The 17,936-nt window shown below is 41.3% G+C and overlaps 1 protein-coding gene across 9 annotated transcripts in view; it reads right to left on the bottom strand.

The window, feature by feature from the left end:
- The window catches only part of peak1 (pseudopodium-enriched atypical kinase 1), a 176,344-nt gene that overhangs the window by 60,207 nt on the left and 98,201 nt on the right, over nt 1-17,936 (bottom strand). For 7 of the 9 annotated variants that reach the window (XM_020056822.2, XM_020056821.2, XM_010903073.3 and 4 more), the window contains one exon: nt 17,556-17,640. The exons of 1 other annotated variant lie outside the window; for it this stretch is intronic. The gene's annotated coding sequence lies outside the window, so the exon portion shown is untranslated. Of the gene's footprint in view, nt 1-17,551; nt 17,641-17,936 lie in introns of all 9 variants that reach the window. One more of the 9 variants, XM_010903074.3, reaches the window with a different exon arrangement.

Genomic DNA, 17,936 nt, shown 5'->3' with positions numbered 1-17,936 from the left:
TGTGTGTGTGTGTGTGTCTCTCTGCCGGTCAAAGGGTTGGTTTGTGGGCAGCCCACAGGCAGACTTAAGAACGCTATAGTCGTGTAAAGACTAGTGGGTTCGCCATGGCTCTCTGAAGACTCACATATGAATCTGACCGGGATGTCAACATATATCTCTCCTGACTTAGAGGACAAGCTACAGTAACGCAGTCCCCTTTGAGGCTTAATGAGAGGACAACAAACACACCAAACCACATGTTGACACAAAGTGTGAGGGAAAGGAGTCGGGAGGCTCACCTCATTAGAACTCTATACAATTTTGTGGGGATGTCTGAGAGTTCCTGTGGCCTAGGGTGGTCCAGCGGTCTTAACTGTTCCCTCCGGTAGCACACTTGCACTGCTGCAACATGGGTTCAAATCCATCCAGCTATAAAAATGTGAACATTGTTCTCTGTGGATATTCCATGATGAAGCTCTACAATTCACTGGCAGAAGATCTGTTGCTTCTCCTGGGCCTGGGTACCCACACAAAGTGGAGACAACGTAGATGGAAATAGCGCCCATCTGTTATATGATATTTTTTGGGTTTTCTGTGATTGTGCCAGGTAATGTCTCACAAACACCTGCTGCTTCCCTTCAGATAGCAAAGACAGCCTCTGAGATTACTGACTGAGATAAAGCTTCATACATATAAGAAAAGCTGTAGGTTGTCAGAATGCTGTAGGTTGTCATTCATATATCACTATTATAAATACATGATAGTATTCATAATGGCTACCAATTAAATTATATTGTCTACACGATTCCAAGGTGTTGGGACACACCGGCCACTTTCGGTACACCTATTATTGGGTAGGATCCCCTTGTCTCCATCTGCTTTAAGGTTGAATGTAAAGAATGGTTATTTGAATATTTGCAGATTTTCTGTCAGCTTCAACAAGTCTGGTCAATATTCTCTGATCTCCTAGTGAGTGACAATTCCAGGAGGTCATCTGTTGGTGAGATGATGGAACCGCCATGTCTGGTGCATCGCAGTTTGTTGCGTATGGGGCTGTGTAGCCGCAGAACAGTCAGGGTGCCCATGCTGACCCCTATCCACTGCCGAAAGCACCTACAATGAGCATGTGAACATCAGAACTGGACCACGGAGTAATGGAAGAAGGTGGCCTGCACTATGGGAAGAAGGCAAGCCACCAGAGGCAGTGTGATGCTTTGGGCAATGTTCTGCTGGGAAACCTTGGGTCCTGACATTCATGTGGATGTTACTTTGGCACATACCAACTACCTAAGCATTGTTGCAGACCATGTGCACCCTTTCATCACAATGGTATGCCCTGATGGCATTGGCCTCTTTCAGCAGGATAATGTGCTCTGCCACAAAGCAAAAATGGTTCAGGAATGGTTTGAGGAACACAGCAACGAGTTCAAGATGTTGACTTGGCCTCCAAATTCCCCAGATCCAATCGAGCATCTGTGGGATGTGCAGGACAAACAGGTCCTATCCATAGAGGCCCTACCTCGAAACTTACAGGACTTAAAGGATCTGCTGTTAACATCTTGGTGCCAGATTAGACAGCACACCTTCAGAGGTCTAGTGGAGTCCATGCCTCGACGGGTCAGGGCTGTTTTGGCTGCAAAAGGGCTACACAATATTAGGCAGGTGGTCAATGTTATGGCTGATCGGTGTATATTGAGTAGCAGCCAAATGATTCGCTGTTTGTGTTAAACCTAAATAAGTGGCCAGTGAGTTTAGATTTACAAAGGGACTTCTGGAAGGCCTGGGGGTAGTCATTCTTGTCATTCATTTTGAGAAGAGGTTGGGAATGTTTTCTTTCTGTCTTTGTTGTTTGTTTCATTATGTTTTATTGGGTCATTCATTTTATGTGCTCTTGACTATAATGGAATGGTCCATTCCTTCGTAAATCATATTTTTATTCCTTACTAAACATTCGTAATATAAAAAGATAAATTTACATCCTTTTTCCTTCAAATTCCATTTGGTGGTGGCTTTTTCACCATCTCTTCCCCTATCCACACCCCTCTCTCACTTCCTACATAAGCCCTAATTTTACTGCCAGCTGAATCAAAATGGCAGCGAAATACTCACTCCCTGGGAGATGAAACATTTGTGCTGTCAGTGGTGAACTGTCTGGATGTCACGTTGAGTTTACCAACTAGTAAATTCTGCCTGGAGGCTAGAGAAGAGATGAGGCGGCCCTCTTTCCTTCCTGGCTAAATCCATCCGAGACTCTAGGAGGTGGTGTTGGTCTGGCCTGGCTGCCCAGGCAGGACGACTGGCAGAATCGATAATGGGATATGTGTGCATGTTTGCGTTATGCCACATGGATGTTTTGGCCAAAAGCAAAATACACATTTATGTTCAGTGTTTGTCCATGTGTTCTAAAGGTAGTCTGAATGTTGACTTCAGGTTTGTTTTACATTATGGTAAAGATATTTTATTAAATTCTTGTTGATGTCAAATACAGTTTGAACTTGAGATGTGTACAGAACATGCGCAAAAAAGAACATTTGGACCAGAATTCTGATTCCACTGTCAATCACACTTTAGGATCCACGGGTAACTTCCCTGGTGTAGTGAATGTCAATTGAGTTCTCCCCGTGGTTCCTAAAGAGCTTAGCACAAATAAACTCTCTAACGTTCTGATTTACAAACACATTCGGTACGTGCTATGAATGTGGAGTCCACCGTGCCAGGTGGACTATCTAATCAGCATTTATATGAGCAGTGCAACAGGTCCCCTAATGCAGGCGGAATGACATCAGCTAAGGGCTGTGGAATTTACATACATAATTTACATAAATGAAACAACTGGCTGTGCTGATGTTTGTTACAGCCTTTTAGGGGCATTATTCAAATCAGAAAGTGATTGAGAGAGGTGAAAGAAAGAGAATACCCTTAGAAAGATAAATATCATTCTCAAACTTGTATCAAAGATTAGTTCTCCTTTCACCAACAATAGCAATGGCTCGTTGTTACCATAGGGAATTCTAATTAGGAAGCCAAAGCGTGTTCCTAGCCAGCGGGAGTAAATGGAGGAAGAGTGAGCTCTCTGGCTGAGCATATAACACAGCAGAAGCTGACTGCTCAGAGCTATGAGATTTTACTGCTGTTTTACTGTTGGTTATTGGAATAATAATGCCTAAAATAAAAGCCTGAATCAGAAAGAGGTATATATTTAGTTACAGTTTCTTTTTTTACTTAAGGAAAACTGTAGTGGATTTTGATAATTACAAAAGATGCAAGAAACACAGTACACTGTCATTGTTAAAATGCTAATGCCACAAACAAAACTGTTATCACCATTTGTAGGATTACATGTCATAGTTCCCCACCCAGCTTCCACTCCACTTGACATGGCTTTCCTCATTCTGTCAGTTGAATGTGATGTGTCCAGCAGAAGATGACACAAAAATTATATGTTACAAAGTGTCCAGTAATTGACCTTCATGTAGACTACTATTCACTGCCTTCATATCAACACATTTCTTTCTTTATAATGCTCCCTGATAGGGGAGACTGATTAAAATTATAAGGGGAAGCAAATTATGCAGCGATGAACAGGTCATTTCATTCTATTTCTCCTATAGAAATATAAATACCTCAGAGGCCTATGCACAAAAGCCAGACATTTCTGCACTAGCAGATGTATGCACCCCCTCCGAATACAATGGTGAGACAGGAGAAAGATGGCACAATTTTCTTCCCATTTCTTCATTCAACACTTGAGTGAGATATGTGAGAAAAGAGGCATACCGTTGTCCATTTTGGCTGCCAATTTTCCATTCAATAATCAGATCCGGTCACACCTCAGTTGTGTGATACGGGCCAAACATCTTTGATTAAAACTACATTTCCCTCCAATTTCCAGGGGCTTTCAGGACATTTTACAGCTTTAAGTCGTATTGTAGAAGCATCTGTATAGAACTATTAAACTAATTCTCCCCAAGATGGCAGTCAAAAATGTTAGAGAGTAAAAAAGTATAATTCTTTTAACTCCACACTTGTGTTTTCTGTCTACTACCCAACATAGTCGATTCGAGGTGAGGCCCAATGTTACACTGGGATGGCTTCTTATTTTTGCCCATTTGGATTAAGTAGGAGTGCTGCAGTTGTGCTAAGTGTTAGTCCAGAGGGCAAACCCATCTGAGACGGAGACACGCTGCTCGAGGCAGGAGCTAGTCAATAGAGACATCAACACCTTGTGTTCCCCTCAGGTTGTGCATGCTGGAGGAAGGTGTTCAGAATTGCACAGTTTAAAGCACACTGATTTACTGAGTCTCTAGGGTGTTTTATTCCAAGAACCAACCAATGCTGTTGTCCCTTCTATAGATCTGTATTTTTATATAGGGATTTTTACATTGAATGTTCAACCAAATAAATAACAGAAAGAATATCTGAACATTTTGATATTTTTTTATATTACTTTCTCACACTGGGAAATTGGGTGCTGCATAACGTTCATTATATGAATATAATATCTATATATGATTAGGTTTTGGTTGAAAATCTGATAACTTCTATTGTACACAATACATTAAAAAAACGTAAGGCCCAAACTTTCTCAAAACACTAAGTAAATTAAAATATATTGAGTGGTTTACTCAAACCACACACAAGAAAATATGAACCCCTGCAGAATAAATTCCTATGCAACTACAAAAATTGACAAAAAAAGTAACCTAGTAGTTTCCGAAAGGTACTTATGACAATGCCCTGTAAGAAGCAGTTGCACTTACAAACTGAAACTAGGGTTTTGCTCCACACTCAACACTACTGCACGTGGCTGTACTGAAAACTCTGCAAGTAGTCCATAGGGCTGAGATGAAAGTGCCAGTCTTAACTGCTCTATCAATGCATCACAGCACTAAACATTCCACCATCTAATCTTTACTGGCTCGCCAGGACAATAATGCATATAATTGATGATCCTTAACATTAAACACCCATTAGATTGTGTCTATTGCGATGTACTGTAGTGAAGGGCAGGCTGGCTGTTTCTCTGTTTCAGGAGAGAGAAAAAGAATGAGATTTGCACAGGGGAGGAAGTGTTTACTTCTTGGCAAGTCCTCACTAAATGTTTTTCTTAGTCTAGGATAGGTTTAATACTGAAAATATTTGCACAAAAAAAATGTAACACTTAAATCACACATCGGATCTCGATGAAGCAAATATATTGAAGATCAAAAACTTAATAGCATCAATGCCTCCATCATCCAAGACCTGCCTACACACAAGACCTGCCACATGAACCCGGGCATTGTCCTGCACCAGGAGGAATCCAGGGCCCCCGACAACAGCGTAAGGTCTGACGAAGGGTCTGACGATTTCATCCCGGTAACGGTACCCAACGGTACCCTGCGAGCAGTCAGGGTACCGTTGGCTAGCAAGTGGAGGTCTGTGCGTTCCTCCAAGGAAATGTCTCCCCAGACCATCACTGATCCACTACCAAACCTGCTGGATGATGTTGCAGGCAGCATAACATTTACCATGGCGTCTCCAGACTCTTTTACGTTTGTCACATGTGTTCAGTGTGAATCTGCTCTCATGGAGTCTGTTTTTCACAGTTTGGTCAGAAACATGCACACTAGTGGCCCGCTGGAGGTTGTTTTGTAGGACTCTGGCAGTGCTCCTCCTTTTCCTGCTCGCACATAGGAGCAGATACAAATCTTGCTGCTGGGGTGATGCTCTTCTTCGGCCCCATCCAGCTCACCTTGTGTAACAGTACCTTCTCCATGCTCCTGGGTCTGTGCTGGGAGACACAGCAAAACGTCTTGTGATGGCACATATGGATGTGCCATCCTGGAGGAGCTGGACTACCTGTGCAAACTGAATGGGCTGCAGGTACCGCCTCAAGCTATCAGTAATTATAAGGACACTAGCAAAATGCAAAACTAGAGAAGAATCAGTCAGAAAAGATGAGGAGAGAGTAATTGTCAGTGGCCACCACCTGCAAAACCATTCCTTTTTGGGGGGGTTGTCTTGCTGTTGCCTCTCCAGTGGACCTGTTGCCACTCTCATTTGCATCAAAACAGGATTGTATCAAAATCACAATTTATTATGCTTCATAACTGGACAGATTAAGATCAAAGTTTAATTGACTTGGTGTTTTACTGTGATGATTACGTATTCCCTTAATTTTTGGAGCAGTGTACATATACACCCGCGTAATTACATATATTTTTATTCATCTTAATTATAAGGATTCCTTTAGTAATCTGTCATTTCAGTTTAAGGGTATAAATACAAGGTGACAAATCCCAAACTAGGGTTTCTGCTAAATTACCAAAACAAGTCCAGACAAAACAATGGGACGGGGTCCTCTCATATAGCAAGGATAGTGAAACAGGTCATATGCTGGAAAGGTCAGACGCTTTGACACTTAGTATGGAGTATAATACATGAAGTACAAGATTGAGCAAACGAGAAAATAGTCTGGTAATGGATACTCGTGTCTACATGTGTAACGACCTCAAACTCAACAGTTCACTGCCTAATGCCATAGACAGAGACATGGCCATGGAGTGTTAACATGATACGAAAGTTGTCTGGCAGGGGACATTCGTGTCTGTATGAGTATGGTCATACAGACCTCTGACTCGACAGTCAACTCTCTAAGGCCATAGACAATACCGATAATTATGATAGGGTTTTTCCTACCAGCGAACCCCTAATAATATTAATAATGATAATACCGATAATTATGATAGGGATTTTCCTACCAGCGAACCCCTAATAATAATAATGATAATACCAATAATTATGATAGGGTTTTTCCTACCAGCAAACCCCTAATAATAATAATGATGATACCGATAATTATGATAGGGTTTTTCCTACCGGAGGACCCCTAATAATACTGATAATAACAATAGGGTTCCCTAAATAAATAACAAAAGGTTGTTGACCTATGTAAATTTGGCAAAAACATAAAATATACCAACATGCCTGAAAATACCAAGGTCCACTATCAGAGTAATAGTGTGTTAAACAATAAGTGTTGCATCAAATCGTAGTTTCCAGAATTTCGATTAGATGCCGCCAACAAGCTATTTAGACATATCCCCAGAAAAAGAATAATTAAGAAATGTCAGCACCTGGATTCTTTAAACATTATCTATAGTTAGACTAGTCTGGCAAGATGTGAAAATGCATTGTTGGCATGGAGAATGGCTTTTCAAAGGTTAGACTAACATAATTATTTTGTTTCTAAACAACAACTACATTTTTCCCCGTCATTCTTAGCTCATCTTTACTAAGGGGTCCAACCATTCTGGAGGGCACCGAACAAAGTGCATAGCACGTAATGCTTTTACCTTGGTGTGGAAACTTGTACACATCATAACATATGTACATAAATATAGTGATATATAACATGCCTTTATTTAAGTCCAAAGCAGAATTCCAGAGGTTATGAGATTATGTCTAAGGTGTTCGGCTCGAAGTACGGTTAGGTTTAGATTTAGGCTTAACGTTTTTGGAACTAGATTTATGGTTAGAGTAAGGTGTTACTAAGGCTATGTCTTAAGGGTAAGGCAAAATAGTTCCTAATGGTACCGCATTTAATGCTGTACCATGTAATTCGAGACCTACACTATATAAACCAGTATGATCTCATGCCAACTGAGGAACAATCAGACTGTAGCATTTGCAGCATGTGGAAAGCACTGTTTTGTGGACATAATGTACAAAAGCTCCTTGAAGTGGCAAAGACCTTTATTCAGACATATTTTCCCCAGAGGGTGCTTCTTCGCACAGAATTTACTATAAATAGACTAAAGTGGAGAGAGGATATTCACCAGTGGCAGAAATAAACAGCCAGCGATAAAATGAATTAAAGACACTCGTATTTCTACTGTTCCTGCTCATACATGCATTACACAACAGTGCAGCTGAAAGTGGGGAGTGGGGAGAACAAGTATTTGATACACAGCAGGTTTTCCCACTTACAAAGCATGTAGAAGTCTGTCATTTTTATCATAGGTACTCTTCAACTGTGAGTGACGGCACCTAAAACAAAATCCAGATAATCACATTGTATGATTAAGTAATTAATTTGCATTTTATTGCATGACATAAGTATTTGATACATCAGAAAAGCAAAACTTAATATTTGGTACAGAAACCTTTGTTTGCAATTACAGAGATCATACATTTCCTGTAGTTCTTGACCAGGTTTGCACACAATGCAGCAGGGATTTTGGCCCACTACTCCATACAGACCTTCTCCAGATCCTTCAGGTTTCGGGGCAGTCGCTGGGCAATACGGACTTTCAGCTCCCTCCAAAGATTTTCTATTGGGTTCAGGTCTGGAGACTGGCTAGGCCACTCCAGGACCTTGAGATGCTTCTTATGGAGCCACTCCTTAGTTGCCCTGGCTGTGTGTTTTGGGTCGTTGTCATGCAGGGAGACCCAGCCACGAGCCATCTTCAATGCTCTTACTGAAGAAAGGAGGTTGTTGGCCAAGAACTCGCGATACATGGCCCCATCCATCCTCCCCTCAATACGGTACTGTTGTACTGTCCCCTTGGCAGAAAAGCATCCCCAAAGAATGATGTTTCCACCTCCATGCTTCACGGTTGGGATGGTGTTCTTGGGGTTGTACTCATCCTTCTTCTTCCTCCAAACACGGCGAGTGGAGTTTAGACCAAAAAGCTCTATTTTTGTCTCATCAGACCACATGACCTTCTCCCATTCCTCCTCTGGATCATCCAGATGGTCATTGGCAAACTTCAGATGGGACTGGACATGCGCTGGCTTGAGCAGGGGGACCTTGTGTGCGATGCAGGATTTTAATCCATGAAGGCGTAGTGTGTTACTAATGGTTTTCTTGGAGACTGTGGTCTAAGCTCTCTTCAGGTCATTGACCAGGTCCTGCCATGTAGTTCTGGGCTGATCCCTCACCTTCCTCATGATGTGAGATCTTGCATGGAGCCCCAGACTGAGGGAGATTGACCGTCATCTTGAACTTCTTCCATTTTCTAATAATTGCGCCAACAGTTGTTGCCTTCTCACCAAGCTGCTTGCCCATTGTCCTGTAGCCCATCCCAGCCTTGTGCAGGTCTACTATTTTATCCCTGATGTCCTTACACAGCTCCCTGGTCTTGGCCATTGTGGAGAGGTTGGAGTCTGTTTGATTGAGTGTGTGGACAGGTGTCTTTTATACAGGTAACAAGTTCAAACAGGTGCAGTTAATACAGGTAATGAGTGGAGAACAGGAGGGCTTCTTAAAGAAAAACTAACAGGTCTGTGAGAGACAGAATTCTTACTGGTTGGCAGGTGATCAAATACTTATGTCATGCAATAAAATGCATATTCATTATTTAAAAATCATACAATGTGATTTTCTGGATGTTTGTTTTAGATTCCGTCTCTCACAGGTGAAGTGTATCTATGATAAAAATTACAGACCTCTACATGCTTTGTAAGTAGGAAAACCTGCAAAATCAGCAGTGTATCACATATTTGTTCTCCCCACTGTACAGGTAACAGAAATAGTTTCTGGGTACAGGCTGTACCCCTCCGCAGGCCTCCAAGGCCGGTTTCCCTCAACTCCTCCCTTGGCCTCTGAGCCACTCAAAAAGAGACGGAGCAGTCCTGCATTCTTCAGATGCTAAAGCATTTTGTTTTAAGCTGAGATTTTCAGTTGCGACTGCTAAAATCATCTTAATGGAGAGAAAGGTAGTTGGGAAAAGAGACAGAAAGAAGTGAGGTAGGGAAAGAGAGAGGAAGAAATGGAGAGTGAAGAGACAGGGAAGTTGACAGGACAAATCAAGACAAGTGTGAGTTGGAGTTCACGTAAAAAGACTGAGATTGAGAAAGAAAGAGAGAGAGAACCAAAATGCATTCCATTGCAGTTGTGTGCTGTTGCTCAAGGTCTGGGAGTTAGCATGGGAAAGACCCAGCAGAGGCCCCAGGGGGAAGATGCCTTCTACCCCAGGGGCACAACCAGCCAACAGACAAAAAGCAGTCAGAGAACAGAAATGGCAGAGCTGTTGTGAGAGTAAAGCATTCAGAGCCCATACACACGCAGGCACACACATATGCAAACACACGTAAACAACATATCCGCAAAGTTATTCCTTAACTTTTCCTTAAGGACAGTCGTGTGGACTTGTGACTCACACAAACACATTTTTCTTCAGACTTGACTGCCGAGAACAACTACAACATAGAAACAACTCAAACCAAACCTGTGTCTTCCTAATGTAGAAAAAACATACCTGTGTTACCATGAAGACTCCTCACCCAGTGCCAGACCGTAAGATTTATATGTATGGCAAAGTGCTAGACCTCTGTGTGAACTGTGTATTTGAATAGGAGCCAAATACCTCAACTATCACGACACGACAGGCTATTCTTTCAGACTTGCCCCAGCTTCCTTTTCTAAATAACACCACTTGAGATCTCCACTGATTCTAGACCTCAGGCATCAGTGATCCAAATCCAAATTGACTCAGTGACACTGAATCAATCTGGTTCTCCAGACAATCACCAACATAAGGGAACTGTCTTTTTATCCCCAGCCAACTTATAACCTAAATTTTAATAATATTTTTTGATATCAGGGATTTATGCTAGTTGACAAGGCACTGCAATACTGTCTGTGGTCAATTTAGAGCGAGTTGATGAAAAACATACGTTGTGTGCATGTGTAATTCGAGATCCAAGTCATGTTTTTCTACTACCAGTTAAAAATGACATTTTGTGTTAATGGATGCCACAATGGATAGCAGAATGCAGCTCTGACTTTACGTTCAGCTGTGCCTGTTTAATGTGCTGCAAATGACTGGGACCTGTGTACACTTCAAAATGCATGCCTAAACACACACTATGTCAAAACTGTCTTCATTGACAAACAGACTGTCACTCAGAAACAGCCACCAAAAAAATTATGAATTGAATTTGATTTATTTTGGAGGAAGCACCCTTAAATCATCTTGTTAGAGAATCATCAATCCATTAAATACATGATTTAGGTGAGGTATTATTTTTTTTGTCAAAACAAAAATTGTTAAACTTCTGAGCTTTGTATTCAGACAACAGGTTTAAATCAGCCCTTCTTTGTTTTGTCTGTATTCTCCATTATAAATACATTTTACATTAAAATTTCAGTAACTTAACATTCTTATCTAGAGTGACTGATTGTAGTGAACACATCAGTGTGTGCACGCATTTTTCCCTCGATAATCCTTCAACGACATGCTTCACGTTGAAGGGCAATCGAGACAGATTTTATTTCTCGCAAGCGTTGTCGGGTAAATACAGGTATCTGAACTAAATTTTAGGTGTGTGGAGAAGATTTTGACTGAGTTACAATATAATTTCTTATAAAAACACAGCAATTCTTTTAGTATAACAAAATTATGTATTTAGGTGTGAAGATGTGCCTGGCTCATCAAACTGGTGCAGAAATGCTTTTTACACTAGGATAGCTATGAATAAAACGTGTGGCCAGATTTGCATCCACGATCACCAACAACAGCACTTGTTTGACAGAGAGTCTTGTTAGTTCCCAGGTATAATATATAATGTTATTTAAATGAAGACACATTTTTATAGTCTTGTGAAGATTAATCAACCAGAAACACTAACATTACAGTTCTAGGGTTAATTAGTGATGTTTTGACTTCTTATTTGTGTTATATGCTTTAGTATCATTGTAGATGTGGTTTTTCTGCAATACCAAATGCCTAGTCATGGAGATGTGCTAACACTTAAAGGCATGAAGTTCTGTCCTTTTTTTCATTGTGTTGGCCAAGAAGAAGTTGCTGCTATGGAGTTTGGAGTTCACATTTTCTCTAACAGGACTCCTGGCCTCACTTTGTGTCCTATGGCAATAAAGTCTCACACATGAGACTTGTAGGGAGATTTCCTGAAGCAGAACTCCAAGCAACACGTTAGTGCGCACTCTTTATTGCACTTTTATGTTAGATTGGACTACTGTATACAGCTCTGGAAAAAATGAAGAGACCACTCCTATTTTTTCTTAAATCAGCATCTCTACATGTATGGCAGTCATTCCATTCCAGTGTCTGTTAAATTCCAACACAGGCACACCTCATTTTACTTAATGAGGTACTGATTAGGTGATTACCTAAACCAAATCTAATTTAAAGAGGAAAAGTATAAAAACCACTGTTGTGGTCATCACTATCTTCTTGCAATAGGACCAGCTGGATGGCAAAAACGGTGCAAGTAGTACCTCAAAGGTAATTTGAATAAAAAAAGTACTATTCAGCATGACAAAAGAGTTGAAAAGCTTTGAGTGAGGAAAAGAAGGGTTCAATTCTGGCTTTACTGGCAGAGGGATACAGTGAGCGTCAGGTTGCTTCCATCTTTAATATTTCAAAGATGGTGGTTCATAAGAACAAGGTCAAGCAACAGACATTGGGGACAACCAAGCCACAGACTGGCAGAGGGCGAAAATGACTTTCCACTTACCGAGATGAACGTCAACTCATTCGAATGTCACTCAACAACCGTAGGATGACATCAAGTAACCTACAAAAAGAATGGCAAACAGCAGCTGGGGTGAAGTGACCGACGAGGACCGTTCGAAACAAACTCCTAGGGGCAGGGCTGAAGTTGTGCAAAACTAGAAAATAAGCGCTTCATCAATGAGAAGCAAAGAGCCAGGCTGAAGTTTGCAAAAGATCATAAGTATTGGACCGTAGAGGAATGGGTCAGATTTTCAGCTTTGCCAAACACCTGGTCATCTAATGGTTAGAAGGAGACCTGGAGAGGCCTACAAGCCAGTGTTTCGCACCCACTGTGACATTAGGTGGAGAATTGGTGATGATCTGGGTATGCTTCAGCAAGGCTGGAAGCCTTAAAATCGGGCAGATTTGTCTTTGTGAAGGACGCATGAATCAAGCCAAGTATAAGGTTATCCTAGAAGAACACCTGCTTCCTTCTGCTCAGACAATGTTCCCCAACTCTGAGAATAGTTTTTTTCAAGCAGGACAATGTTCAATGCCATACAGTCAAGTCAATCAAGATGTGGATGGAGGACCACCAGATCAAGACCCTGTCATGGCCAGCCCAATCTCCACACCTGAACCCCATTGAAAAACTCTGGAATTTGATCAAGAAGAAGATGGGTGGTCACAAGCCATCAAACAAAGCCGAGCTACTTGAATATCTGTGCCAAGGGGTGGCATAAAGTCACCCAATGTGACAGACTGGTGGAGAGCATGCCAAAACGCATGAAAGCTGTAATTGAAAATCAGGGATATTTCACCAAATATTGATTTCTGAACTCTTCCTAAGTTAAAACATTAATATTTTGTTGTTGAAAAATGATTAAGAATTTTTCCTTTGCATTATTTGTCCAAAATGTTATAAATTGATTTACATTTTAATGAGTGAAAAATTCTCAGGAGGGATTTTGTCCCACTCCTCTTTGTAGATCTTCTCCAAGTCATTAAGGTTTCGAGGCTGAAATTTGGCAATTTGAACCCATTTTCTATGGGATTAAGGTCTGCAGACTGTCTAGGCCACTCCAGGACCTTTATGTGCTTCTTCTTGAGCCACTCCTTTGTTGCCTTTGTTGTTGTCTCTCACTGTTCAAATAAACCTACCATTAAAATTATAGACTGATCATTTCTTTGTCAGTGGGCAAACATACAAAATCAGTAGGGGATCAAGTACTTTTTTCCCCTCACTGTATCACAACAGCATGACTCTGTAGTAAAATAGTCCATGTGCTAAACTGCCCTGCCTGATGTCCCCTATTGAAAAGACTTGGCACATTATGAAACGACAAAATCAGCAAAGGAGACCATGAACTGTTGAGCAGCTGCCATCCTATATCAAGCAAGAATAGGACAACATTCCACTTTCAAAAAACAATTGGTCTCCTCAGTTCCCAAACGCTTACAGAGTGTTATTAACAGAAGAGGTGATGCAACGCCATTTTGTGGTTCAAATAAAACAATTTGAAGCCTGAACCCTTCAGCAGATGTTCTTTTCAATCGTGGTAAAGATTGGTAAAGATGACCCGCTCCCAACATCTTTGAAACATGTTGCTGGCATAAAATTCAAAATGGCATGTATTTTTCCAAAAACAGTAACTTTGCTCAGTTTCAATGTTTGATATGTTGTCTTTGTACTATTTTCAATAAAATAGAGGGATAAATGATTTGCACATCATTGCATTCTGTTTTTATTTGTTTTTCACACTTTTTCTGCAAACAGGGTTATACTTCCTTCCACACCTGGGGACCCATTCTCTATTAGCCTGTGGTAAACAGTTGGCTTGGCATTCCATGTTGGTCTGGTAATACAGTGAGATTTACTCAATACAACTACTAAACTACTACTGTTTAAAGCTTCTTTCCACAGGCTGTAAGGCTGCTCAACTCGGGAACACCTCTTCCCTTCCATACATAGTCCATGCATACCTGTCACTTTATATCATGCACATCTGCCACTATATCATGCACACCTGTCACTTTTACATTGCACTATGGTTATACAGTTGTATAGTTATTATTATTGATGTGTGTTTTTGTATACTGTTATTACTGATTGTTTTTTTAATTTTATTTTTATTATAATTACTGTTACTTTTTAACTTTTAACTGCACTGTCGTGAGTGGGAAAACCAAGCATTTCATTTCCGTAACTTGTTATTGCAAATGACAAATAAACCTTTTGGACTTTTGAAAAGTTTTGTTCCCAACCTTGAACATGTTATATTTCCGAATTACTTTGCCGCCCACAACTTGATATTTAAATGTCAATGTTTTCATTACTGATTCGAGGCCCGGTCCACAATTAATGTCGATTTGTCCACTTGTTTTAATTCTCCTATCCTCTCTCCTGTCCTGTTGGTTCTAAATCAGGGACATAAAATGTGTGACTTCCCATTACCTCAGGCTGTCATCAGTGTCAGACTGTATTCCTGTTACAGGAAGGATGCAGCTTAGAGCGGGTGAGGAAAAAAGTGCGCGGTCCACCACCCACCCCCACTTTAACACCTCTCTCGGGAAAGACAGACAGAGGGCAGAGATCAGAGGACTGCATAATTGCTGTGTTGATGATTCGCCAATGCCTTGACTGAACGTGGGGCGAGACGAGCCACACTGGCGCTCCGCCACCAGAGCTTCACATTTTAACCAATGCAACGCTCGCCAAGCAAAGCGGCTTCAGTTTGGCTGGAGTTGAAGCTCAGATGCAATTGAAATACTTGATCCGTAACTTCTTGAATGATGACTGATTTTATTTTCTATCCCTGGTCATACTGAGACCCGCACTGATGAGGATAATGAGACAACGAAGCCTAGTGTAAGGCTTTTTCCCCAGTCAGGACACAGTTCTATCTGGAAGGACTCTGGGCGGCTTAGCAAAACCACAGAGCAGCATGTTTCTGGGTGAGATATAGCCACACTGGAGAGGCCATGCTAGGCCATGCTGCCCACCCATCCCTGGTCCCTGAGAACTTCAGGCTGTGACTTTTTCGGCCCTGCACTAGCAGAAATAATTGGGCCTGGTCAAGGACAAAGTCCTGATGCACTGTGAGCAACGTATTTTGTGGTGTTACACAGGGGACTGCCACTTTGTGAATTGCTCACGACCAATATACAATACAATATTTTGAAATAGGTACATTGGAATGAATACCTTTAGATATCCAGTATACAGCATGCATCGTTCTGACCTGGCAAGCGTTAAGACATCATTCTATCTACATGTCACAACATGTATGACATTTATCCAGACAGGTATTATTGAAATATTTCACCCGCATCTCACGACAAGCAGTTTGCTTACGGCCAAGGTTTCACACATTAATTCCCAGGCTTTTAATTTAGAGTTGGCATGTTTTGGCTGCAGGGGATTTAAGGCTATACTATACCTTACTTTGTGACATTATTGCTGGTGGAAAACAAGATGAATTCAAAAACTGTCTGTCGTTTTATATTTTATAGCAGTAGGATATTTCTAAAGATAAAGGCCCCCATAAAGGTGGATTACGTTTCTATTTCTAATTGAGGTTTTTCCACATTGAGGGACATGTGGTCAAATGAAACACATGGTCACTTGTCCAACCCCATCCGGTCTAATGGTCACTTGTCAAACCCCATCCAAAAACACAAGGGAGGAACTGCAGTGAACACTACTGTACATCTGGAGTGGAGGACAATAAAAAAAATATTAAAAAAAAATAAAATAAACTGGGCAGTTTGGCTCTCCTCACAGGACAAAGGGGGAGAAACAGTCCCAATGTGAGGGATCGAGGGATAATGGAAAGCTAGCCTAGACAAGAGACTCGGGAGACACGTCTGTCTGGAGGAGGCAAAGCAGATAGGAGAGCTCACATTCAACCTCCTGCCTCATAACCTCTCTGCTTGCCAGGCATGACTGCTCACTGGATAGCCAGAGCTCTTGGATACATGAATGGGTGTCTTTCTGGCATAAGTGTGTGTGTGCTTATTCGTTAGACAGAGTGTCTGGTTGAATCTTTGTTTCTGTGTAAGACATAGAGCTTGTGTTATTCTGAAAAGGGTTAGTGTGTGTGTGTGCACGCGCTTGTATTTCCTACCTTTTCGGGACCATATTTAAGACAAATGTAAGAAATGAACTAGAAAAACATGGCAAAAGGAAAGTTCTTGTTTCAAAATGTTTTGGGGGGGCTTATGGGTTAGGTTAATAGTGGAGGTTAGTTATTTAAAAAAAAAATTGTTTTAAGGTTGGGGTTGGGTCAGTTACGGTTAGGTTAAGGGGTAAGGTTAGGTTTAGACTTGAAGGTTCAGGGGGTAGGGTGCTACATAAACAAAAAAAAGTCTTGAAAAGTCTTGAAAACGTGAGTATTTGTGCATGTAGCATAAAACGAGTGTTATCCACAAACGTGTGTGGATTGACTGGCTTGTTATGTAACAGCTTGCCCTTCACAATAAGGCAAAAGGCCATTCATCTGAGAAATCTACTTGAGGGTAATACAGTAACTGAAGGGAAGTGGTCACTGCCTACTGCGTCAGTGCAAGTCTGGCAGAGGCAACGTTAACAGGAGAAGCCGAGGGACTCCGAGTGATGCGCAAACGCAGCCGAGCCACAACCAGCCCCAGACACAACACAGATGGCAGCTCTTCAGAATCTTCAGCAAACAGGCCCGGAGCCATACGGAATAACAGTTAGTTAGCTGCAGGGTATTAAAACAAGAAAAGACGATTCCCTAAAACCACTGCAAGAATGGCAGGGGAAAAAACAACACTTTTACATTAAACTAAATTAAAATGAAATTGACTTTTTGGAGTTTAAATGAGAATTTGAATTTTTTCACAGCCCAGCCATTCGGAAAATAGTTTGTTTACTTTCTGGAGAAACAAGAATTATGTAGTCCAATTTGAGAACGCTGTTCATTTCCTGAAGGCACAGTCCAGGAATATTCTTGTGTTCTGAACTATTTAACCAGATTGTTATTATTTTGTACTCTGTTTCCACTTTGCACAACACTATGCAGATAAATATGGAGAAAGGAGCACTAGGCCTCTTAAAGCAGCATACACACACACACACCATAGAGGAATGAAGAGAGATGACTTACGTACAGTGTAATGAGTCAAATTCCAGCCATGGACTCCCAGCTGCTTCCAGTAAACAGTAAGGGGTCCAACACTCTATCACTGCTGAAGCCTGAGAGGGATGGACAGGGAAGGAGATGGAGAGAGATGTGGAGAGCAAGGGAAAGGCCAAATAGAAAGTTCAACACTGAAGGAAACCGGACAGATTTAATGTAAGATTTAGCACGGAATATTGCATGGCGAGGAATGAGAGTGCGGCCAATAGGAAGTGACCGTTCAATGCAACCCGGTTTGTTCTGAGGACAGCGAACTACCCCAAGGTTTCGGTTCAGTTGTTCAAACTACAATTGTAACCTGACAAAGAACTTTTGTTTTAAGGTTTCCAATTTTGTAACTTTTGTAATGGTG

This window comes from Esox lucius, chromosome 19, assembly GCF_011004845.1.
Source record: "Esox lucius isolate fEsoLuc1 chromosome 19, fEsoLuc1.pri, whole genome shotgun sequence".
Taxonomy (NCBI): Eukaryota; Metazoa; Chordata; class Actinopteri; order Esociformes; family Esocidae; genus Esox; species Esox lucius.
Note: the sequence above shows the minus strand (reverse complement) of the source record. Positions and strands in the feature narration are given on the sequence as shown.